Source organism: Thamnophis elegans, chromosome 8 (assembly GCF_009769535.1).
Source record: "Thamnophis elegans isolate rThaEle1 chromosome 8, rThaEle1.pri, whole genome shotgun sequence".
NCBI lineage: Eukaryota > Metazoa > Chordata > Lepidosauria > Squamata > Colubridae > Thamnophis > Thamnophis elegans.
Genome location: NC_045548.1, coordinates 58,276,342 through 58,302,386, shown reverse-complemented (window position 1 = coordinate 58,302,386; position 26,045 = coordinate 58,276,342). Strand labels below are relative to the sequence as shown.

Here is a 26,045-nt window from a genome sequence, read left to right as displayed (position 1 = left end):
GGTAGATGTAGAAGGAAAATGAGTCACTGCAGTTAGGGGAGTCATGAGTTGGTTAAGTGAATCTTGTTTGCCCATTAAGTTTTACTCCATCCCATTTGCCAAGTACCTGAATTTTGATCATATGATAAAACAATCATAAGTGTCAGGACGGGTCATAAATCACTTTTTGAATGCTGCTGTAACTTCTAATAGGCGGTAAATGAATGGTTATAAGTTGAAGACGACCTGTATTTTAAAATATGCTACTGTAACCCATCCTGATTCTCTTTGGTGTTCTCCAGGTTATTTTGCTGACTGGTAAAAGTTCTGCTCTGATGACAACTTTGAAATGAATTAGCATTAAGAGTGGTCCATGTGTCATTAACTGCTCTATGGACACCTGCAACAGAATGAAGTTAGTCATTAAGTAAAGATAAGTAACACTATTCCCCTTCTTTGAAAATTAAGCATTCTGTTAAATTAAGCATTGGAAGCCTTAATTACTAATATTTTATTGTTAATGAAGTTTGAATTATAGCTCTTCATTAACAGTAGAACGGATTAATACTGAAGCTAGCTGATTTAAGAGCTGGCAAAAACAGTTACAAATACATACAGTCTTTCCTTAATGACTCTAACTAGGTCCAGAATCTCTGTTGCTAAGTAATGTAGTCTTTAGACAAAATATGTTGTGGTTTCACAACTTAGCAATGACAGTTTTGGTAGTTCTGGTTGTGATAATTAGGACCATGTCATTGTTAGACAAAAAGGTCACCCACCTGTGCTGCATTCACCTGTACTTCAACTACTTCTCACTTGATGGTCTTGCTCCTACTTCTGCCATTTTGCCCATCCTACACTCTGCCACCTAACTTGCCCTCCATTCCTCTATCCTCCACCCTGCATTCCCACTGCCTGGTGGTCTGTCATCTCTGCCACTCCCTGACGCCCCCGGCTGATCTTTGCCATGTTCTTCCTCCAACAGCTGAAGATGTGCACCAGGCCTGGCCCTTCATAATGGAGCTGCTGACTACATGTGACCTTCCTGAAGGCCTCCCAAATGGGACTGCAAGTGCTTTATTAGCACTTAGCAATAGCACTTAGACTTATATACCACTTCACAGTGCTTTACAGCCCTCTCTAAGCAGTTCACAGTCAGCATGTTGCCCCCAACAATCTGGGTCTTCATTTTACCCACCTTGGATGGATGAAAGGCTGAGTCAACCTTGAGCCTGGTGAGCTGCTGCTGCTGCTGCTGCTGCTGCTGCTGCTGCTGCTGCTGCTGCTACTACTACTACTACTACTACTACTACTACTATTACTACTACTACTGGTTAATTTTTGATGAGATTCACAGCCTTTGGGGTTGGTTGGTAGCTCAATAGCTCGAGACCTAACCAAGAACCTAGGAACTGTTAAAAGTAACGTCAGAGGATATAAGCTGTTCCAAGTGGGGTGGTTTTTTTGTAGAATCAGAATGTTCAAGTCGGAATTTAGAATTTTCAAATAGAGAGGTAGCCCTTTAGGTTTTGCTCCAAGGGCTCCAATTATAATCAGGACAACACTCGATTTTTTTTCCACAGTCACTCAACTTTAATTTGCAAATCCCAATACTTTGTGATTTTTTTCTTGCTGCTTATCTTCAATTCGCGCATTACCAGGTATTGCAATTTCAGTGAACCAAACTTTTTTTCTTTTCAACTATTGTTATGTCAGATGTGTTGTGGGCCAAGTGCCTGTCAGTCTGAATTGTGAAGTCCCACAAGATCTTGACTTTCTCATTCTCTAAAACCTTCTGAACCTGATGTTCCTAGTGGTTTTTGCTGTACTCAAATCCAAACTTCTGGCACAATTTCCAGTGATGGTGGTGGTGGTGATGATGATGATAATATTTGGTGAGATTCACACCCTTTGGGGCTGGTTGGTAGCTAACAGCTCGAGTCCTAACCAAGGACCTAGGAACTGTTAAGGTAACGTCAGAGGATATAAGCTGTTCCAAGTAGGGTGGGTTTTTTTGTAGAATCAGAATGTTCAAGTCTGATAAATTTAAAATTTCCAAATAGTGAAGTAGCTGTTTAGGTATTGCTCCAAGGGCTCCAATTACAATCGGGACAACACGCAATTTCTTTTTCCACAGTCGCTCAACTTCAATTTGCAAGTCATGGTATTTTGTGGTTTTTTTCTTCATTCATTTATTATTACATTTCATTTCATTTATTATATTTATATGCCGCCCTTTCCCCCCGAAGGGGACTCAGGGCAGCTGACAAATCAAATCTGGGAAGGGGGGGGGGTACAGACAAAAAATAAAAAAACAAAAATGACAATACATAATTTAAAAACACACAACAGTCATACCATTCGAGACGGGGGCAACAGCTCTTTAGCCCCAGGCCTGTCGGGACAGCCAGGTTTTAATGGCTTTGCGGAAGGCCTGGAGGGTGGTGAGGGTTCAAATCTCCACGGGGAGTTCGTTCCAAAGGGTCGGAGCAGCCACAGAGAAGGCTCTCCTCCGGGTAGTCGCCAGTTGACACTGGCCGGCGGATGGAATTCGGAGGAGGCCTAATCTGTGGGATCTAATCGGTCTAGTGGATTCTTGCTGTTTATCTTCAATTTGTGCATCTCCAGGTATTGCAATGTCAATGAACCATACTTTTTTCTTTTCAACTATTGTTATGTCAGGTGTGTTGTGGGCCAAATGCCTGTCAGTCTGAATTCTGAAGTCCCACAAGATCTTTACTTTCTCATTCTCTAAAACCTTCTGAACCTGATGTTCCCAGTGGTTTTTGCTGTACTCAAATCCAAACTTTGGCACAATTTCCAGTGAATGATCTTAGCAACGCGGTCATGGCATTGTAGGTAGTCAGTTTGTGAAATTTTGCTGCACTGACTGATCAAGTGGTCGACTGTCTCATCTTTCTCATTACAGAGGCGACATTTGCTGTTGATGGTAACATGTTGAATTTTTGCCTTCATGCAGTTTGTGGCTAAGGCTTGTTCTTGAGCTGCCAAAATAAAGCCTGTTTCTTTTTTCAGTGCTCCTGATCTTAACCAGTTCCAAGTTAGCTTTTGGTCAGCTTTGCCTTCAATACTTTTCAAGTATTGGCTATGCATAGCTTTGTTTTTCCAATTTTCAGCTCGCTTCTCAATTACTTCTTTCTTATATTCAGCTTTTGACTTAGTTGTCTTTAAAAGGCCTCCTTTATTTACTTCCTTAATCATTGGTTTTTCAGTTTTCTGGATATAATCATTCAAGCTGTGTTTTTCTTCTTCCACAATCTGTTTTACTTGTAGGAGTCCTCAACCACTCTCTGCTCTTGATAGATATAATCGGTCAACATCATTTTTAGGCTGCAAAGCATGATTCATTGTCATAAGCTTCCTTGTTTTTCTGTCCAAATTGTCCAACTCCATCTGGGTCCAGTCAATTATTCCTGCAGAGTATTGAATCACATGTATAGCTCAGGTATTTATGGCTTTTATGATGTTTCCTCCATTCAATTTGGACTTCAATATCTTGCGAATTCATCAAATGTACTTGGCTGAAGTTAATTCCTTGACTTTATTATGCATTAAGTCAGAGGCCTCTAAAATCCCCAAGTACTTGTAGCCTTCTTCTGGTTTTACTGCCTTTATCATTTCTTCATTCTCAAGTTTTATTCCATCATCTTCTATGACCTTGCCTGCTTTTGTTGCACATTGTCAATTCCAAACTGCATTCCAATGTCTTGGCTAAATTCTTTTATGCTTTCAATTAATAAATTCAGTTCAGCTTTTATTTTATCAAACAGCTTCAAATCATCAATAATCATGATTATCATTATCACTATCACTATTACTACTTTATATGACATAACAGACTGCAGAATACTTAATGCATAAAAGCTCTCAAACACAGTATATAAAATGTGTCTTAAAATATAAAATACCAGAGTAGTGAACCATTTTAAAAACACACAGTGATGAATAAAATTCCAAATGCAATTAAATTATGCATAAGCAGTTACCAGGGTGGCTAAAACCTATGGCCGGATATCTAGATCATTTAGCCATGGGCAGCAGTGTCCTCAAGATGTTTCATGCAGGGATCCAGGAAAACTTCTAAGGGAGCATTCCGTTGCAATATCATGTAAAGTTTCTGGTATGTTTCCAGAGTCATAGTTAGGATTATCAACCAGTCCACATTTATATTTCTAATATTTGCACCTGCCTTGTTTGATTGTTGAGTGCTGTCCAGATTATCCTTGGGAGATCAAAGTTGAGAGGCTATTGTACTGGATCAGACACAGGATAGGTGTTGAGAATCAGAGGTGGTATTCAGCAGGTTCTGACTAGTTCTGGAGAACCGGCAGTAGAAATTTTTGAGTAGTTTGGAGAACCAGTAAATACCACCTCGGACTAGCCCCACTCTCATCTATTCTCTGCCTCCCGAGTCTCAGCTGATCGGGAGGGAATGGGGATTTTGCAGTAACCTTCCCCTGTCATGCCCACCAAACCCCCCTTGCCACCAAGCCATGCCCAAAAAGCCACACCACACCTACAAGCCACACCCACAGAACCGGTAGTAAAATGTTCGAATCCCACCATTGGTGGGAATGCAGGGTAGAGTGCTGGGCAGTGGGGTATCCAAAAGGGGCAGAGTTGGGGGAGCTAGGAGGATGGAGGGAGTTGAAGTCCATCTAGTTATCTTAAATATGAGTGGACTGCCAAGCACCCAAATTTTGATCCTGTGATGGGTGGGGACCATGAAGGGTACTGCAATATCCATGGAGGGTGCTGCAACTGTGAGGGGTGCTGCAACAACCACAACTTTGAGAACCAGCCCTTACTACATTTGTTCAGTGCTGTCATAACTCCAGCACTCAACAAATGGTCATTAAGCAAGGATTAGCTGTAAGCCAAACATAATACAACAGCAGCATTACCTAACTTTGAATGTCAGAGCAAATCTCAGGTGAAAAGGAGGTAAAGTATCCTGATGTTAAGAATAGAGAGCAAATGAGGTAAGGAAAAAAAATTCTAGACAGTTGTTCTTTTTTTTTTAAGAGTTAGAATAATGAAAAGAAATGGTGACTCATACATGTGTAGGTAGACACATTATGACGGTAACACAGACCTTATCAATGAAATTACTTTTGAACTCTAAAAATTGTAATGAACCGAAGCATTTTTTTTTGTCCTCAATGGAGAGGTTATGAATAGATGCAAAACTGCATATGGAGTGAATGAATTATACTCATTATTTTTCATGGCTTCCGACACTGAAGCTTGCTAATAGGCTCATGTTGCCGATGAATACTACATGCTTCCAGGTTAAAGAAACAGAACATTAAAAGCTGCACGTAGCTGTTCCACCCACATGGACAAAAGGTGTCTGATGCAATGTGTCTTTTTAAATTAAATTTCAGCTAAAACACTCTAAGAGCGAATTCTGTGAACATAGGACTGGCCTCAGTTGGACAATTTCCATTTAAGGAACAGTAAACAGTATGAAATTTTTTACTTATATTTTCATGCTATTGGAGATCAGCAAAATCATCATTAATTCAGCAAAATCATACTGCCCAAAGCTAGCCAGTGGCTTCCAGGCTAGATACAAAAAGGAATGAGAAGGGGCGGTTGTGAAAATCATTGGTCAAGACCATAGTACATAATTTGTTCAAATGGAGCCTGAATCTAGAACTATATTATCCAGATTTTTTTTAAGAGAACAGCAGCAGATGAGAAAGTTATGCTTCATACATTGGAATGTAATTACATGGTTCTTGGACCTTTGAGTCTGACGTGTAAGACTCCAATGATATAATAATAACAATAGCAACAATAATTAGTAACTTCTTCAGAATTGATGTGCTATCAAGTCAACATCAACTCTTGGCAGCCACATACATTTTCTCCATAATGATATGTCTCCAACCTGATCCTTCAGTTCTTCCAGTGTTTTATTCTTCTCTTTCCTTTCCACCTTTCCCAGCCTTCTCCAGATCTTTGCATAATGTGTCCGTATTTGGATAATTTGTGCCTCGAGTGAGAACACTGGGTTGATCTGTGCAATGATCAATTTTCTTAGCTGCTCATATTATTTTCAGGAGTTTTCAAATTTCAAAAATGTCAATATTCTTTCTATTCTGCTTCTGCAAGATGCAATTTTCGCTTCTACAGAGTGTCAAAGAGGACACTATCTTTGTAAATATGAACACATCGTGACATCTGAATATCTTTTCCAAGACTTTCATGTCTGCTAGTTTGTCAATATTTCTTGATTGTTTACTCCTTTACTAATGATGGTTGGTCCTAATAGGCAGAAGATACCTACCACTTTAGTATATTCACTGCCAATTTTAAGGTTGTTTGTTGCAAATGTTACTTTATGTTTAATCCTAGACTGTGCTCCTCAACTTTTATTACTAGAACTTGCAGATCCTTTGCATTTTTAGATATTAGAGTACAGTCTTCATTTAGTGACTAGAACTGGGACTGGTAATTTTGTTGTAAAGTGAAGCCAGAACTGTGCTTATGATCTTACTTCAGCTTTTCTTTCATTACAGATTTTTGAAGATTGTAAAAGGGAATATTGGTTATTAAGTTACTTTTTCATCACTGTCATAACAGCAAATGAGGTTGCTAAATGACCCCTACCTGTAGTGTCATTAGCAGGTTGTTGATGCTTCTTCCTCTGATTTAAAGCCATATTCAATTTCTTCCAATCTAGCTTCTCTTAATATAAATTCAATACACAGAATGAATTACTAAGGAGAAAATAGCCTTATCCTACCCTAACATGGGACCAATCTGTTTTGTCATGTTCTGTGTTGTACTATAGCTTTTTGAACTGCTTATAGAGTTCTCATGATAATTAGATGTTCTGGGATTCCCATTTTCATAAACACATTCCTCAGTTCGACATGATCAAATAGTCATAGGCCTTTCAATAATCAATTAAAGCACATAGTGACAGAATTTTAATATTATTTGGCTTTCTGAATTTTCCAGCCTGCATCAGAAATAATGTCTTGTGTTTCTCGGCCTTTTTAAAATCCATCTTGAACACATGGCCATTTTTCAGTGTAGGGCTATAATCTTTGTTGGATAGTATTAAGCACTACAGGGTGGCCTCAGTAGGTAAGACATTGAGCTTATCAATCAGAAGGCTGGCAGTTCAGCAGTTCAAATCCCCTAGTGCTGCATAAGGGAGTGAGCACCCATTACTTTGCCCAGCTTCTGCCAACCTAGCAGTTCGAAAGTATGTAAAAATGCAAGTAGAAAAATAGAGACCACTTTGGTGGGAAAGTAACAGCGCTCCGTGCACCTTCGGCATTTAGTCATGCCGGCCACATGACCACGGAGATGTATTCTGGACAGTGGCTCTCTTTGGCTTAGAAACGGAGATGAGCAGCGTCCCTAGAACCAGAAATGACTAGCACACATGTGCCAGGAACCTTTATCTTTACCCATTAAGCATCATTTTGCTCAGTTTGTAAATAGATTGTATACTTTTGTTGTACAATATTGTACAATAGATTGTATACTTTGTTAAGACTCCATTTTTTCTTATCAGAATGTCGATGATCTCTTCCAATCTGTTCTAGTAAGTTGTTCTCTAGATTTTCTGGCACAGTTTGACTTCCACCTGTATTTTTTTCTTTGCCTGCCATATATTCTATTAATTCTTGTAGCGCTCTATTTTGATAATGACCAGAGTGCTGATCTAACTTTATCTTCTAGTACTAAGAGGTTTTGTAATATTTTCTAAGATATCTTGTATGTTAACATTTCTACTGTTCATTATTAGATATACTCTTTTCATCTTAGAGCCGAGATGGCGCAGTGGTTAAATGCAGCACTGCAGGCTACTTCAGCTGACTGCAGTTCTGCAGTTCGGCTATCAAATCTCACCGGCTCAGGGTTGACTCAGCCTTCCATCCTTCCGAGGTGGGTAAAATGAGGACTGGATTGTTGTTGGGGGCAATATGCTGACTTTGTAAACCGCTTAGAGAGGGCTGAAAACCCTATGAAGCGGTATATAAGTCTAACTGCTATTGCTATTGCTATCTTTGTTTGATTTTCTTTGAATCAGCTATTACCTGTCCCAAAGGCATTCTTTAACATAGGATTTCAAAGTTTGAGAGTCCTGAATTTAGAGATCTTTTTGAAAGGTTCTCATTGTTTTCCATGTTCAATTCTATCTTCAGGGCTTTTGTAGATGAGGTGTCTTGTTTGTTCTAATAGCTTTCTGAAAGTCTTTAAGTCAAGTCCTGAGATGTTTCTTGCTTTGGATTCTCTTCTCTCTGCGCAATTCCCACGGTTGTTTGACATCCAATTTGCTTTAATCTATTTCTTCATCTTTCACAGTGATGTTCACCTTTAACAACTTCTTTAAGTTCACTCCACAATTCCTCTGGGTTTTTTTTTTTTATTGAAGAGATCCAGGACTTCAAAGCAATTTCTGAAATAATCATTATCTGCCCCGTCTCTGGCCACATAGCCATAAAAACACAGAGAGGTGATTGCAAACTTTACTGAGGAGTTTTTGAGGCAAATCGATAAAAGTGCAAATGCATACACAAACAAAACACACTGGACAAACCAAGTCCCCAACCTCCAGCAAGCTGCTGCTGAAAAAATTCCAAATCCAAAACAGTAACCAGTGAATGTTCAAATGAAATCCAAAATCCAAGCCTTGTAGAAGAGCTATCAGCTGCTTCAGATCCAGGATTAGTCACAAGATTTCAAGTCAGAACACAAAAACATATGGAGTCTGCTGCTTTAAGACAGCATCCTATGAATAACCTAATGTATATATCAGTTGTCAATAGTAATGGAACTCTGCATATTATTCAATAGTGTGAGACTGTTACGCTATTCCCTGTGCAACCCTTTTACTGTTCCCAGTTTTAACTACTATATGTCAGTTATTAATATTAGAAGTTATTCCTATTAATGTTCTGATACAAATGCTAGATTTCACCATAGGAGTATTTTTTGTTTTTAAAATGCTGTTATACTGAAATGTTTCAATCTATAAAATGAACTTTTCAGTTGAAACTTTAAGCACAAATAATTTCAGTATTACTTGTACAATAAACCTTGGAGAGGAATTGGGTTTTTTGTGTTTTGTTTTTTGCAGTAAGTGCCACCTTAGTTAGATAAATAAATAAGATAATGTATTGAACTAAAGCCTGCTTTGATATTTTAAAGCCAGTGTTCTGTTAATGGATTTCCTTTTTTTTCTGCAGGAACAATTTTTAGAGCTATTTTAAGCTACTGCTCTTTGGCTTTAATAAAAGTAATTTAATTCAGTTCTTCAGCATTGTATTGTTCTTGGCATTGATCTCAGTTTTAAGACATTACTAAATTTACAGAAGAGCAAAAACAAATATATTTATTAAAGCTATATAGTGCAATGAAGTCTGGGTTGTCCATATTGTACAATCTCCTTCCATATGTTAAAAGCAATTTCTAAGAAACTCAGCTATACATTTAAAGCAAATGAAGGTTCCTAGATCCTAGATCTAATGCTCAGATAGCAGCTTTGGGGAAACTGCAGGACTGCCATTATATTTCTTTCATCATTCTTCCTTCTATCCATCAACATTATTTCACTCTTCCTTCTGCTAGTGTACTTCATTTTGTCTGTGACTTGTTATTCTATACCATGGCTGTCAAACTCACAGCCCACAAGTCAGATGTGTCATGCGCTGGCCCCCGGTTTAGTGAAAGGGGGAAGTCATGATACATCATGTGTTGATGTGAGTTTGACACCTCTGTTCTATACTGTGACTGTACTATTCTATATCTTCCCGGCACTCTTAATTGTGACTATGCTTTTCCTCAGACTACACACACACACACACACCACATACATAAATAACAAAATAATGTTCAAATCAGAAAAGCCAGCAGTAAAAAAAAAAGAGATACTTTAGAGTATCTCTGGGTTAAAAGGATCATACTTTAATTTTGAAGGAAACGAAAAAGAGCTTCACAAAAATAACAGGTTGCCACAGGTGGCAAAGATGTTAGCTTCATGAAATATCATTCAAGACAGCTTAAAGCAATAAAAATATATGAAATAAAATTGTGCGGAATGCAATTATCAATGAAAAATAGATGAAAAACCAAGTTCCCTTAATATACATTTCAGGATAACTTTGTTAGTTATTCTCTGAACATATGTCATACAGTCATGTATACTGTAAAATGTATTTATATGTGAATATGTATCTATGCACAAATATTTGACATATCTATAGAACATATTATCACTGAATTAATGTCAGAACATGCAAATGATAGATGGAGGGTTTATTAACTGTTAAGATTCTGAGTTAGAGAATCTGAAACTAATCTCTTCATCCTCACTTCCCACATCCGGCTCCCTTTAGTTCCGTACTTCCTCCAGAAATTGAACTGGGGGAACTCCCAATGTGACCATATTTGAGTGACAGTTTTACTACCAAATCATTATGGAGAGATAGAACAGGGTGGAGATCTTGGTAGAATGACAGCATACATCTCTTCCACGTTACCTCTACAACACATTGTTTTATCAAGCTCTGTCTGTCTCAATGAGATAAAATGGAATTTGCAATGATTGATTTTCCTCTCATTCATAGTCTGATGCCAGCAACAGTTCTGGTAATCTTCTACACACCTTCTGCTTTGGTACTCTCCTTCAAAATGAATGGAACCGATTGTGATATTTGACGAATGTTTCCTCTTTTCTGACTGAATGTTTCCAAGTGCTTAGCTGAGGAGAAGGAACAGAATATTTTCCATAGCAACCCCACGATTTCTTGGTTTGCTTCTTGCTTATGAACTCTGCGAAATGTTTATTTCACTAAAAAAAAAAGCCTTTAAAAACTGGCTGCCAGTAGTGTTGCAAAATTCTATGGAGATATTTATATGCAATCTGGAATGAAGTGCATAACACCTGAATTCTGATAGCTGATTTTTTTTTTACTTTATTCAAATGAGTCACTATTTAAATAACATCTTAATGGTGAGATAGCAAAGTTCTCCACTACTGAGAACTTTTAGATCTTCACTTTTATGATATATTCCCTATTAATCTTCTTGATTTCAGTGTAATGATGTTGCCAGTTTGAAGGATACCCAGCATGGTTTTTCTGTTATTCTTAGGCATTTGATTATCCAACCACGTAGCACAGAATCAAATGCCTTCTTGTAATCAATCCAAGCTGCATTCCAGTTGGTCTTCCTTCTCTTGCAGCTTTCCAGAATCATCTTGTCAATTAGGAACTGACTTTTGTTCCTCTAATGATTGGGCAGTTTCAAATAGATGATGTTGGATTGCATGAGCTACACCACCAGTTAGCAGTTTGAAAATTGTTGGTAAGCAGAGAATTGACCTGTAACTGCCCGCTGCTGCCTCCTTTGTGGGATGTCTCATTATCAGGTAAGTTTTGCCAGATGTTAATCTAACTTTAATTTACCTGCTTGCAGTATGTGGTGGCAATGAGTGGGTGGAGACCAATCAGATGCAGTTCATCTTTGACCTGCTGCTGACCAATTCTTAATCTGCCCCTTTCTTCACTATTTCCCTGGTTATTACAAATTCTTTCAACTCCTTTTTATCTGTATCCAAGATGCATTTTTGTTGTATTTCTTTGGGTTGTCCCATATCTGCACCCAGAACAGCACTGTTCTTCTATGTCAGATGCTGACTAGCTTATTGTAATCTATACACTGGTGAGGATAATGGTGATGATGATGATGCCTTCAAGCCAGAGTTATTGTTACTTTGATTCCTGGAGATTCCTGAACTAGTTCCTGGAATTTTCTTGGCAAGGTTTTTCAGAAGTGATTTGCCCTTGCCTGCACCACAGTATTTAATTTCATTATTATGTTATAGGGAGAAAGGAAGATGTGCAAATATGCCAAACCACCCAGAGTCAGTTGGAGCGGAAGTGGTGTCTAAATGAAATAAATACAAAATTGTTTTTAAAAAAACCCTATAAAATATGGATTAGCGGGGAGATTGATAATTGTTTTTCTTTTTGCCATGGTTATGTTGACTCACTCCATACATTTGATTCTACAATATGGGATTTAAAAACAGCTTAAACCGATCTTTCCAGTAATTACTGCAGCCACATCAATCGTTCATATATCAACCATCTGGGAATATGTTCATGTCAACAGTACAGATCTTGCCATTTCCTCTGAAATTAATGCACAATGCACTTGGGATTCAGTTATAAGGACAGGAAAGTGGGTGAATTAAATTTGTAATGACAACATCTGCACATAAGATCTATTTACCCAAGTGTGGTGCCCAAATGACATAACCTATCAGAAGAAATTAAGATTTCTTTCATAATGTTAAAGATACAGAATGTATTCACAATCCTATTTCTTGTTGGTTTCAAAAAAATGTCCATTTCTGTTCCCTGGTTTAATAATGTATATTTGGGGTGAAGGATATTCAAAGATGTTGATTAGCTAATTTTTTCTTGTCTTATTTGCATCATTAATGGGGGCCAGTTCATTTGAGGACTGTATTCATGCTTCCCTTATGTCACAGCAAGTTATATTTCAACAGAACTTTTATATTTACTACAATGAAGATCTATTTCTATTTCCTGTTATCCTGAGATACACATTAGACACACTTGGTTTTCATCACCTCTTCCTTAGCTCTTCCATACTGATTTCTCTCTCACTGGGAGGCGCACCTTCCACTCTAAATTAAATGTTGTCAGAAGCTTCAGTGTTCTATGTATGCTGGAAGGATACTTATTGTTGGGAGTATACTCCTAGTGTTGGGTAGGCAATATATATCTATATATAACAACAAATGGCCATTGTTGCTTTAAATGAGTGGATGTACTTAACAGTTGTAATTAACTTTACTATAAGAAGGAGTCAAGAGAGCTCACTCTCCTCTCTCTCTGCTTGTCCTATGCTTGATGACTTGATACTGAATGTGAACTGTGACTGTAAGCTATTGTTTGTTCTTTGAATTGTTTTTGGACTAATATCTACTATCACTGCTTGTGAAGCAATTATCAGTAGTAAGCTACTTATTTTTACTAGCAGTGTCTGAAACTCTATTCATGTGTTTTCTACTAGCAACATTCTTTCTCTCTAGCTGTACATTCCGCTGCACTACTTTCTGTCTCCCAACGGGGATACCCCTAACACTTACGAAAGAAAGAAATAAAAGATGTTCAATGTCTGTGGAGATCCTCAGTCATCCAGGTAATGGTTGTTCCAAAGGAGCTTTTTTCCCAAGAGGCAACTGGAATTTCTGGTTTTTCTTGGAGATGTTTAGCTTCTCATTCAAGAAGCTTATTTCGCCTCTGACTGTATTCCATTCACCACCATCCAGTTAAGGCCGAAGAAGCTTCTTGGATGTCTTCAAAGAAAAACCAGAAAGTCCAGTTGCCTCTTGAAAAAAAAAGAAGCACCTTTGGTTCAGGGTTCCAGGGTAACACTCATAATGAAAGAAGACTCTGAGGCTTGAGTTCCCTCAAAATTCCATTTTATTAAAGATGTCATATTGGCACATCTGGGAAAATCCGAATCTGAAAGTTTCCAGGTTTTCCCCACCTAAAAGAAAGTTCAGGTCCCTGCCCAGAACCCACATGTCCATCACATGATCCAATCAAGCACCATCTGAATTGGAGATGCCTCCAATCAGTCACCCCATAGCCACTGCAGGGCCATATGACCTTTACTTTCTGAGAAAGAATGTTATTATGGCTACATAGCACCCACACTTTGTATAATCCTCCCTCCCATTTTCCCACAGTAGAAATGTGGCAGGCCAAGACCAAAAGGTAAAGATGGCTTCCAGATCTGACAAAGTGTTCATTTGTTCACTTGTATATAGTATTACATCATCAGAACCAATTTGATATAGTGGTTTAAAGCACAATGCCAGAAACTGAGAGACTGTGCATTCTAGTTCAACCTTCGGGACAAGTAAGTTTCTCTCAGACCTAGGAAACAGGCAATGGCAAACCTCTCCCAAAACAACCCTGCCAAGAAAACTTCAGGGACTTGTTCAGGCCATCAGTTATCAGGAATCAAGAACTGACTCAAAGAACATGCACACTGTCAGTCTCTGCTTCGCTACTTGCTTTCGGCTGTCATTGAAATGGGGAGGGGGGAGGCATGGTATTGGAAGGGGAAGTTTTAAGTACAGGAGTGATTATAGAGAAGGGAGTTTGTTCTCACCATCTACTGCACATGCTGCAGATAGTGGATTTGCCTGCCAAGGCCAACTGTCCAGCATACCAACCTGATGATGCTTTTCAAAGATGGAACTCACATGACACCTGAGGGGTGGAAGATTGGACTGTGGGATGGGATTACCAGGGGGAGGGAGCTTGGGTCAATATTGACATCTATGCTTTTGCCTCAGATCTTGCTTTGCTTAGCTGCTATCTACTCATAACCAATAAAAGTACTCTTAATTCTGCAAAATGGAGTTGAGTGGTTCTTTCTTGGTTTACTGAGGGAGGCTGCCCTGACACAAGTATACCCACATATCGGCATATCCTATAGGATTCCCCTCAGTCATAACAATATAAAACAGAACAATGTGTGTTTGAATACTGCATGATATGGCTCCAAACTATAAAACTCTAGTTCATATTGTTGCAAATGTCAGCACTTTTTTTATCCCTGAAAGATTTATAACCGCAGGCATTACCTATAGGGATAAATTTAGTTTTATAACAAAGCAGACCACAAGCATACATAAATGTAATATGAAGGCAGATTTTTTTTAAAATCCTACGAAAAAGGTACTTATTAAAGTTATAGGAATAAACAGAAAATGACCGAGGTCATTTACTTAAAGAAAATATTTTTTTCTCTGCTCCAGTATTTCTTTTGGTAGAGACAGCTACCATATTTTTCTAAGTATAAGACACATGGAGTATAAGACGCCCCAAGGTTTTGAAGAGGCAAATTTTAAAAGAAAGTTTTTGCACTCTGCAGACCTCCCAAAGGGGCATTTTTTTTTCCAAAAAATGGCATGAATAGCCTTTAGGAGGCTTGGGGGGGGGGGAAAGCGAGCAAAAACAATCCATTTTTTGTCAAAAAAAGGGCATGGATAGCCTTTAAGAGGCTTATAAACTGCTCCTGGGGGCTGGGGGGGGAATAGAGCAAAAAACAGCCCATTTTCACCCATTTCTGCCCTCCCCAGCCCCCAGGAGCACTCTGAAAGTTTTCTAAAGCTACGCACGGCCATTTTGGTGAAGGGTGCGGGGTTTCCGGAGACAAAAATGCTGTATTCAGTGTATGATGCACCAGATTTTCAGCCTCTTTTTTGAGAGAAAAAGGTGCGTCTTATACTCTGAAAAATATGGTATATACATCTGTTTAACAAATATATACTTAGCTATGGTAATCCAATTAAGTCCTTTAACATCTTGAAAAATTACAAGTTCAATTAGCATACATTTTTAGTGTTTCAAACCCATAGACTGTATTTAATTTGCAAATAAAAAAATAAAAAATTCTGAGCAGCTCCCATCTTCCTGGCTTCAGAGACATTGATCATCATTTATGCTTAAAAGACACATAAACGTTGTGATGATGAAATGATAGCACACTGGCAATTTTTGCAGCCAGGTGCTTCACCCATATCTCTACTCATGATTAAAAAGTGATAAGACAGAATACTTTGAAATGCCTGTGCAAAGATAAAGGAACAGCATGTTGATGATGTGTGTGGAATGGGAAAGAGAGAGCGAGGAGAGAGAGAGAGAGATAAATAGATACTTTGAATCCAAGAGCTAGAATGAGGCAACAACTCATGTCCTGTAATTCAGGGTTGAACTGTGAAGTCTTGAGCTGGGTTGCTTGCTTTCAGATGCTTCAATACCCTACTAGGTAACATTATCAGTGTTTTTTAATCAAGTATTAGTGATATGAAGGGACGCTGTGGCTCAGCGGCTAAGATGCTGAACTTTGCAATCAGAAATGTTGGCAGTTCGGCGCTTCGAATCCCTAGTGCTGCATAACGGCATGAGCTCCCAGTACTTGTCCCAGCTTCTGCCAACCTAGCAGTTCAAAAGCATGTAAAATGCAAGTAGAAAAATAGGACCACCTTTGGTGGGAAGGTAACAATGTTCCGTGCACCTTGGCGTTTAGTCATGCCGGCCACATGACCACGGAGACGTCTTCAGACAGCACTGGCTCTTCAGATTTGAAATGGAGATGAGCACCGCCCTCTAGAGTCAGGAATGACTAGCACATATATGCAAGGGGAAAATTTACCTATTAGTAGTATTACCTAGTTGGGTAATGAAGCATCTGCAAGAAACAACCAAGCTCAGAGAGTGTCAAGAACATTAATAGCATTAGTTCTTCCCTGGCAGCTTCCTAGGGAATGATTCAAAATCTTGCATATTGAACATGCTGAGAGGCAGCAGTTTGGAAGGCTGATAAAGGCTGATGCAAGCAATATAACTTCAGATGTATAAAATTTACTTTTTAATATTAAAATCAATTCAGATTATAATGCTAAATTCTGAATCCTTTGTAACATTTACTTCTTCTTCTTCTAAATATATATGCCAGACATCAGCATTTCTAACTATTACTCATGACTGTCCTAAGAATCTTATCTAATGGTGATGTTTTCATTTACATGAGGCCTCTGTCTGACATTGCTGGTAGTCTGGGCACTGATTTTCTTGATGAGGGAGGGAGAGAACCAAGCAAAATTGCATAGTCATTCCTATATCTAAAATAGATACTTAGTTTTTTAAGATGTTTATCCAGCATAATGATGGCTTAGCCTGCAGCGATTTTCCAGGTTCCTCCATAGACAAATAATATCCAGTCCTTGCTTGGCAGTTTACTGAACTCTTTATGGATGTATCTACAATTCCAAAATGTAAAAATGGGACCCACAAAGGTGTGATTTAAACTATACATACATTCATACATACATACATACATACATACATACATACATACATACATACATACATACATACAAGCATACTTCAATCATATGATTGCAGCTTCCATTTTGCCTTTTTTGACCATTTTCTGCATATTTCCCTGGCCCTTTGATTAGGTGCTCCAAACACTATGACTCAATTTCCCAACATTCTGAGGCAGGAAATAGTAAAAGCATTGTAGACAATATATTCCAAAACATATTTTGAAAACAAGAAACTCTAAAATGTATTTCCAAAAGTCTAGGAAAACAATGAAAATCCTGTTTCAGCCCCTAGATTAGGGTTCCCAATTTACTTTATGTCAGATCTTGCCTTCCATCCTCTAGAATTATTAAATGTGGCTTTCAGTCATCAAAAAGTTACCCAATTCTGCATTCTAGGTCTTTATCCACAAATTTTTAAAAAATAAATAAATTACAAAACTGTCAATTTTGTTAACAAAAATATGTAACTTGTTCCAAATATTTTCCCTATTTAAGACTAGAGGCATCCAATGGAAAATAGAACAGAACAGAACAGAACGGAATAGAATAGAATAGAATAGAACCAAACCATGCATTTACCCATTGATTTAATTCTTATTCTAGATAAATTGATAGAAGCATCATGGAGAAAAAAATAACAATAATGTATGTATCAGATTGATCTGACATACAGTCTCAAGTCTTAGGACAGTTGTGGTAGACATCAACTTATATCATTAAAATAGTTGTAGTTATCTCTCAGCAAAAATAAAAAGAATCTTGCAAGAATTGGTAACTGAACAGAAAACAGATTCTTCCTAATCCTCGCAAAGAAAAAATCCCTAGTAAATATAACAGACATGAGATAAGAAGAAAGATTCCTTGGGTAATGAAAATTAGATAAGGCCAGAAATTAATGGATGACATCAAAATGTAAACTGGATATTTCAAAGCTCTATCTTGTTATTGATACTATGATAACTACCTTAATGCAATTATTTAAAGAATGAGGAATTGTGAGGATCTTGGAAAAGAATGAAGAGAAGGACCTAAATAAGCAATAGTTGAAGGCAAGTCTATAGGCAGTTTTTCTCAAAAAGGATAGCTCAACTTATAAACCAAGAAACCTGGGAAGAAACATTTCCAATAATTCAAGTACTTTGCCAAAATAATGAAGGTGAAACAATATTCTAATCCAGTGTTTCTCAATCTTGGCAAATTTAAGATGTATGGATTTTAATTCCCAGAATTTCCCAGACAACACTGGGTGGGGAATTCTGAAGCTGAAATCCACATATCTTAGTTGCTAAGACGGAAGAAACATTGTTCTGTTTCCAAAATTCTCTATTTATCCCCAGAAATATCATTAAGGGATACCTAACTGAAATATGTATAGTTCTTGATTTCTTCATCTTGTTCAAATATATGAGGCTTGATGGATAGAAACAAAGACTACAATCAACTTCCAGTTTGATGGATAGGTAACAAAGTAGCAAAGATGAACAACAGAGAGTCTGTCACAAATATATATTAAAAACAAGACAGATTTCCTTCTAGAATCCCACTCTCTCATTCTTGCTTCAGAGTTCCACTATGTTGGGACACAAATGTTTTCCAAGATGACATATATTTAAGAGTCGTTAATTAAGCTGCCACCACTTGTTTTTGATGGAGGTATGTTCACTTTAACCTAGAATCTATAAAACAACGTAGGATTATGTTTTTAAATAAATGTTTCCAATTCCTCCCTTCTATTAAGGTGAGCAAATCTAATGGTTTTGGAAAATGAGAGGCTAGTACAAAACATGGGAGTTTGCAAGGGGAACAAATGATGGCATTTGTATGAATGGCATTTGGCATCATATCAATCCCATATCTTATGTATCTGATGTCAGGATCCACAACTGTAATTGAAGCATTTCTGTGATTGATATATTATATATGCATCCCTCATTTTGAAGCCACTAGTTATGGATGCTTCTGGGTACAATTAAACACACATCAGACAACAATAAATATTTTAATGTTAATATAGCATCAGGTGAATTCTTGAGGCATAAAATAGCTAAAGCAAGCTGTAGGAGATGAACATCTAAAAACATGTGTTGATGAAAACACTGATCAGCAATAGGAGAGAAAACAAGTAGCGTGAACAGTAGACACAGACCAATATAAAAACACTGAAATGTCTGTGTATGTTTGTGTAATTATGAAATTTATTTTATTATTTATTCCTTCAAGTCACTGTTGACTCCCAGCAACTGCCTGGGCTAATCCAGTAGATTTCTTGGCAAGGTTTTTTAGAAATGGTTTGTCCTTGCCTCCCTCCTAAGGCTGAGAGAAAGTAACTGGCCCAAGATCAATCAGCTGGCTTCATGCCTAAGGCAGGACTACAACTCATGGTCTTCTGACTTCTAGGCTGATGTCTAACCACTGCAGCAAACTGGCTCTCTACAACTTTCATATCAGCTCCATTTGACCCAGGTTTTTACGTACTTTTGTGAGTATTTGTTCCAGAAGTACTAAGACTTCTGAATTGCATTTTTTCATATCTAGAATATGTAGCTATATTCCCAGGGGAAGGGTGTGTGTGCGTGAGAGAGAAGCATATAAACTAGTTCCTTTTTTAAAAATCCATTACTAGAAGCTTCAATTCAGTATATGCACGTAGTCCTCAGTTATGACTACAATTGAGCCCAAAATTTCTGCTGTTAAGTGAGACATTTGTTAAGTGAGTTTTGAACCATTGTACAACCTTTCTTGCCTCATTTGTTAAGTGAATCACTGCAGTTAATAAGTTATTAAGTGAATATGGCTTCCCCATTGACTTTGCTTCTCAAAGGTCATAAACATCATAACTATGAATCACAAAGGTGATAAATATGAACCAATTGCCAAGCATCTGAATTTTGATCACATTGTTTGTTATTTGTTTATTGGATTTATACGCCGCCCTTCTTCCAAAGGACTCAGGGTGGCGCACAACATTTTTAAAAAAAACACAAACACATATTACAAAAGTTAAAAAGGAAATTAAAGAAAGTATCCAAAAACAAACCCAATTAATATTAACAAATAAAATTTAAACATTAGATTAAAATTAACAATTGAATTAGTCATTTATTTTATTCTGTTCAGGTCAGGCCGGCTTGCTGGAAAAAATACAACTTTTTAGGGTGTGTCGGAAGGACCAGAGGTCGGGGATTATGCGAAGCTCGGGGGGCAGCAGCTCATTCAGAGGGAAGGCGCTCCCAAGAGGAAGGCTCTCCCCTGGGGGTCCCTAGCTGACACTGTCTGGCCGACGGCACCCTGAGGAGGCCAACTCTGTGGGATCCCCCTGGACGGAGGGAGGCTACTGGTGGCAGTAAGTGGTATCGCAGGTACCCTGGGCCTAAACCTTGGAGCGCTCTAAAGGTCATAATTAGTACCTTGAATTGCACCCGGAAAACAACCGGCAACCAGTGCAGGCCACCTAAAGGGGTATAACATGGGAGCACCTAGGTACCCCCATGATAACCCCGTGCGGCCGCATTCTGGACCAGATGAAGCCTCTGGTTGCTCTTCAAGGGCAGCCCCATGTAGAAAGTATTGCAGTAGTCCAGGCAAAGAAGGACGAGGGCATGAGTGACTGAGCACAGAGCATCCCGATCCAGGAAGGGGTGCAACTGACGTACAGGCAAACCTGGTAAAAGGCCCCCTGGTCACGGCTGTCAGCTTTCTTCTAAAATAACCCCCCCTACCAGGTAGGACTCCCAGATTGCGGCCTTCTCTGAGGGGGGTAAAATTTCTCCCCCTATCATCAAGATGGACACAAGATGCACAAATCGGGATGACAGAAACCACAGCCACTCAGTCTTGGAGGGGATTGAGCTTGAGGAGACCATGGGGATGCTGCAAAGGTTGTAACTGTCATTGTAACAGTCATTCGTCATTCTTTTCAGAGCCATTGTAACTTGAACGGTCAGTAATGAACTGTTGTAAGTCAAGGACTACTTGTATAGTGTAGACTGGCAATATTGTCTTAAAAACCAACTGTAAGGAAATCCCTTGATGCAATAATTTCAACCAAATGAAAGTTTAAAACTCCGCAAATTCATAGAAGCAGAACCCTTGGAATAAGACTTGATTTGATGTGGGAGGACATTTATTTATGAGCTGCCACACATCCTGCAGTCAACTTTCACACGTAATCAGCATCTAACACATCACACACATCACACACACACACACACACACACGCACATCTTGTGTCTGTATGTGCTCATGCATACTGTATGTAACTTCTAAATAATATGGGTTTTTGAAGGTCTCAAATTCCATAATTCAAAACAACCAAAGTTATTAAAAGTGCATTTTATAGAAACTCTGAGCTGTTAAAAACATAAAAAATAAATACATGTCTGTGTATATTTTCTAAAAATTCTTGCTTCACGCAATCATTGATCTGACTGAGTCACTGCAGCCATAAAAACATTTTCCAATTAAGAAAAGATGAAAACGTCCTATGCTTCTTACTCAGTCTAGCTTTTCAGATGTCAGCCCTAGCTTCCAGAGCCAACTAGGTGGACTGAGAGAGCTGTGGTCAAAAGCATCTGGAATAGGCCAGATGTCCATTGACCATTCTAAATTTCAGAAAGCAATAACATATTCTGAAACAACCTTCTACAATATACATTTTGTAACCTGAAGCTCTTCAAATGCATAGGCACAACTATTAGCAGGGCTGATTAAGAACCTCTGGGATGTATCATGTCAACATCTGGAGAGCACCATTAAGCAAGGCCCTTCTAGAGAATCAGAGTGTGAAGCGCACAGAAATATATCATCATACTATCTTGGAGTGCACTTTCACTGCTGCTTGGCAGTCAGTCACTTCTATAGGAAAAAACACCGAAGCACATTTTAAAGACATTATTGGGTTGCCTCTGAACCTCTATCATCCTATCACAACATCACTTCACTGAGGTATCACAGCTATCAGTTTCCCTTGTGACAGAAACATGACACATTCTGTTCATTGACAGCTCTAACTAAATTTAAAGAAAAATGAACCAAAACATTATTATGATTCACAAAGCCATCACAATAAGCTAGTTGTCACAAAAGAAGCAATTGAATGAATCCTATGTGAACTTATTAAACTAATTAGAACCAATTAGAAGCTCTGCAAAACTGATACTTCCATTCTGGCCTTTTTTTTTTCAATCCCAAGTTTTGAAAAAAACATTTTGTTCCATTTCCCAATCAGTTACAAATGATTAACTATAAATAACTAAACAGTATTAGTTCTCATTAATTTTTGTTTTAATAAGACAGCTACATTGGTTACAAAAGGCAATCTAAATATATCAGAAGTAAAACAGTGGTTTTATTTATATCGTTTCAATCAAAGAAAATATTGTTTTCAGTTCTCTGATACTCTTCCTGATTCAACTGTAGCTTACAAAAATTGAATTTTAGTTTCTATAGATTTTTTTTTAGAATTTAGAAAGGCAGTATATTAAATATAGGGGGTGGGTACACGTAAGTTGTTTTCCTCAGTGCTATCATCTTACAGCTCTGCTCAGAATCATATTTAAAAATCCATTTCTTATGCATTCTTTACTGTTTATACCACTTATACACCAGTAAGTCAAACTGGCAAGCAAGGAGGAAGATTGAGTTTACTTTAATGTTTCCAAGCCAAGTTATGTGTTTTAGTCCCCAAAGAGGCATCTTTAATAGATCAAGTCTGAATTCCATTTCTATTGTCTTAGTAACTAATTCTGCTGCTACTGCCGCTTCCCCCCCCCACCCCCCCTCACCGGCATGCTTTATATAATTGTGTAATGTAATCTGAATGCAAAGTACTGTTTAACCTAACATCTAGTCTGGCATGGGCAACGTCATGGTTGACTCTTGGAGTTTACTACTTTTAAAGCCCGGGTGCATTAACACTGTGAAAGTCTCCCTTCAGTTATGACAGCTCCGGCACCATAACACTGTCAACACTGTTTTCGCACCAGGATATGCATATTTCCGGAGCCTGCGCTGTGAGAGGGACCAATTGACCAAGAGGGCACTGAGCTTTGACAAAAACAGCATTATTCTGGGCACCCGCAGAAAGAACCGGGAGACCAGCTGAAGACACCACAAATGTACACTGCAGGTTATCTAAGACCCGTTCCTTTCTTCTGGAGAGAACTGGACCTTGAATGTGGAATGTAGAAAGGGGGGAGGGGGAAGCGAGTCAACACTTTTCTCTTATTCATTCACAAAAGCTGGTATTTCCCCAAGGAAGCAAAGCATGGATGTGCCACGGGAGGGGAGAAGGAAGATATGGGCTGATGCTCTCCTGCCACAAGGCTTTCCAGACACCACCAGCTGGTCGCTAGCCCGACAAGCAGCAGGGGTTGGCAAGGTAGAGCCATTGACCCCATATATACTAAGCTAAAGCACCCCTTCTCTTTTCTCTCCCTCCTCCGGGGGACAGAAGCTGTGCCATCCCAGCCGGACTCCCAACCTTAACGCTTAGGTGGGCATGGCTGTCCTAAGGCAAGGGGTGTACTTACTACACCATCCGGCACCAGCTAGATCTCTAGCTGGTGCATTTCATGCAGGGAAGGAAAGCCAACGGCGCCCTCCGAGCGAACGATGTTGCTTTTTAAAATTTTATTTTATTTTTCACAAAAAAATTGGGTCAGCTTAGGGCTTCGGGTACTGCGGCTTGCGCAAGCGGCCGGTCCCGCTAATCCCCTCAGCCCGGGTCACTGGCGTAAACTCCGACCGCCATCCCTCCATGGCGGAGCGCCGGGGCGAGAAAAAGTCGGGAAAGACCAACTCGCAACTGCCCTTTGGCTCTTTCCCTTCAGGACCGACACTCTCGCGTGGAAATTGCCCGGCGCTTTTGAAGCGCGAGCCCAGCCGTTCCACCTCCCTGCCGGTTATTTAACCTTTTCTGTCAGCCCCGTAAAAAAAGATACCCCTATCCTAGACCCCTCTTATCCCCGCTCCCCGGCCGACCTTTGCTTCTTCCTTTGCGCTCCTTCAAGAAAAATCAGCAAAGTGGCCGGAGAACCGACATTCAGGTAGAAAGCGGGCGCACGGAGAGCCGGAGCCTGAGCTCCGCGCGTCAAGGAAATATTAGTAAACCCTCCAAGCCTGAAGCCGAGGGAGGGAGGGAAAAGCCCAGGAACATGGCGATACGGTGACCAGCGAGCCCTCCGACAGGACTCTCCAAGCTGGGGGGGAAACCATCCCGGGTTAGGAAATCGCTCGCGCGCCCGACGAGTCCCTTGGCTTTGTCTCTAGCCCCGTGGAGCGGACAGCTCCCTGCTTGTCGCCTTTCCAGCTTCTGCTGAAAAACGCCCGGAGCTTTGGTTGCTTTGGGTTAACCGCTACGGATCCCCCACCCTCCTTCCTTTCCCCGCCCCGCCCCTGCGACTTCAGGGACTGAGAGGAAGACGGAGGGGAGGCGGTAGGAAAAACTTACTTGTGCTGAGGAGGCGCCGGCGGTGGAGAAGTGCGCGGGAGGGCGCGTTCGTCCGCTTGACTGCTTCCTTCGCTGAAGCTCGCTCGCTCGGCTCAGCCTTGGCTCAGCCCCGGCTCAGCCAGTCAGAGAGCGGGAGGGAGCGAGCGCGTGCGCCACGGCCCTCTCCCACTAGAATGGGATTAGCCGAGCGCGTATCCCGGCCTCTTGGAGCCGCTGAGCAACGTTCGGGCATGCTCAGTCGGCTGACCTTCCCCCGTGTAGAAAGTACCATTGAAGGGGAGGGAGGGAAAAGGGGGACGGGCGGGGGCAAGAAGGAGAGAAATGGATGCTACCATCAAGAGGCGAGCTAAAAATAGACGCGGAGGGAGGGAAAGGGGGGGGGGGTTTGCTGGAAGTTAAAGAGACAGGAGCCGAGCTGAGGAGGCTCGCACTCTCTTTCCTGATTTCAGGTTCAAGCCTGGCGTGGACCAGTGTAGCGGAAGACTAGGATGCTCTTCCCACTATATGAGCACATTTAGATTGGTGGTGAGGGATGGTTGCATTAAAACCTATATAGGAAGTTAGCACCCAACCCTCTCCTAGAAGAATGAAATATTCTAGGAATCATTAAAAAGCCAGAATATTATATTTCCCTGAATGAGAAAAGGAGACACATGTTTTTAAAGACAATGCAATTCCCTGCACAGACACCCCTCTCAGGTCCAGGTTGATGGGATTAAGACCTGGCTCTCAGGAAATAATAGGATTATCCCTCTACCCATCTCACCACATGGCACCTGGGGAGATTACATCATCCAGCAAGGATCAACTAAGCCTGGGACTCAGGACAGCCCACAGTAATGATAGCTAACCTTTTTGCCATTGCATGCCAAAAGGGGGGGGGAGTGCGGGGTGTGTCTGTGTTGTGCATGCATGTGCCCACAACCATAATTCTATGCATCCTCCATGCATGCATGTGCATCCCCCCCACCCTCCCCTGCTTTTGGTGCGCGATCGCACAGTGGTCCCATTTTTCATCCTCCTCAGGCTCCAGAGGCTTTCTAGGAGCCTGGGGAGGGCAAAAACTGCCTACCCTCCCCCTGGAGGCTGGAAACGGCCTGTTTTCTGACTTCTGGTTTGAAGCCTCTGGAGGGCAAAAAACGGCCCAATGCGCAAACCAGAAGCCTCCGGAGGGAGAAAAACGGCCAAAAATCAAGGGCAAAATCAGCTGATAGGGCAATGCCTCGAGTGCCCTCAGAAATGGTTCCGCGTGCTACCTGTGGCACACGTGTCATAGATTTGCCCCTGCATAGCCCCATGGGAGTCTGACAACCAATCAGAATACAAGCTCAAATTCAAAAGACCAGAGAGGGTATATAACTCAGGCACTCTTAGCATTTCTTCCCTCCCCCACCCCACAGGACCTCAAGCACTGTTCCCTCTAAGGTGCGCGGCTGCGCGGCCGCGCACATTGCAAGAAAACCCCGCGCAGCAGTGTCTATCTGCCGCGCAGAGTTTTCTGTAAAGGAAACGTGTGGAAGTCCTTTGCAGGCGGCTACAACTGGATCCAGCAGTGCTGTTGGAGGAGGAGGAGGCGAACCAGCCTGCCACTGCCGGCCACCGCCAGCTCCGCCGCTCTTCCCGCCCCCTTCCCAGCCCCACAGTCAGCGGTCGCAGCAGAAACAGCTCCAGGTCTCCGCTGCT

General features: G+C 40.3%; 1 protein-coding gene across 2 annotated transcripts in view; it reads right to left on the bottom strand.

Moving 5' to 3' along the window:
* OXR1 (oxidation resistance 1) overlaps window positions 1-24,586 on the bottom strand; it is a 231,569-nt gene extending 206,983 nt beyond the window's left edge. Inside the window, exon 1 of one of the 2 annotated variants that reach the window (XM_032223205.1) lies at window positions 24,363-24,586. The gene's annotated coding sequence lies outside the window, so the exon portion shown is untranslated. The remainder of the gene's footprint in view (window positions 1-24,362) is intronic. The other variant, XM_032223204.1, reaches the window with a different exon arrangement.
* Window positions 24,587-26,045: the final 1,459 nt, after the last annotated feature.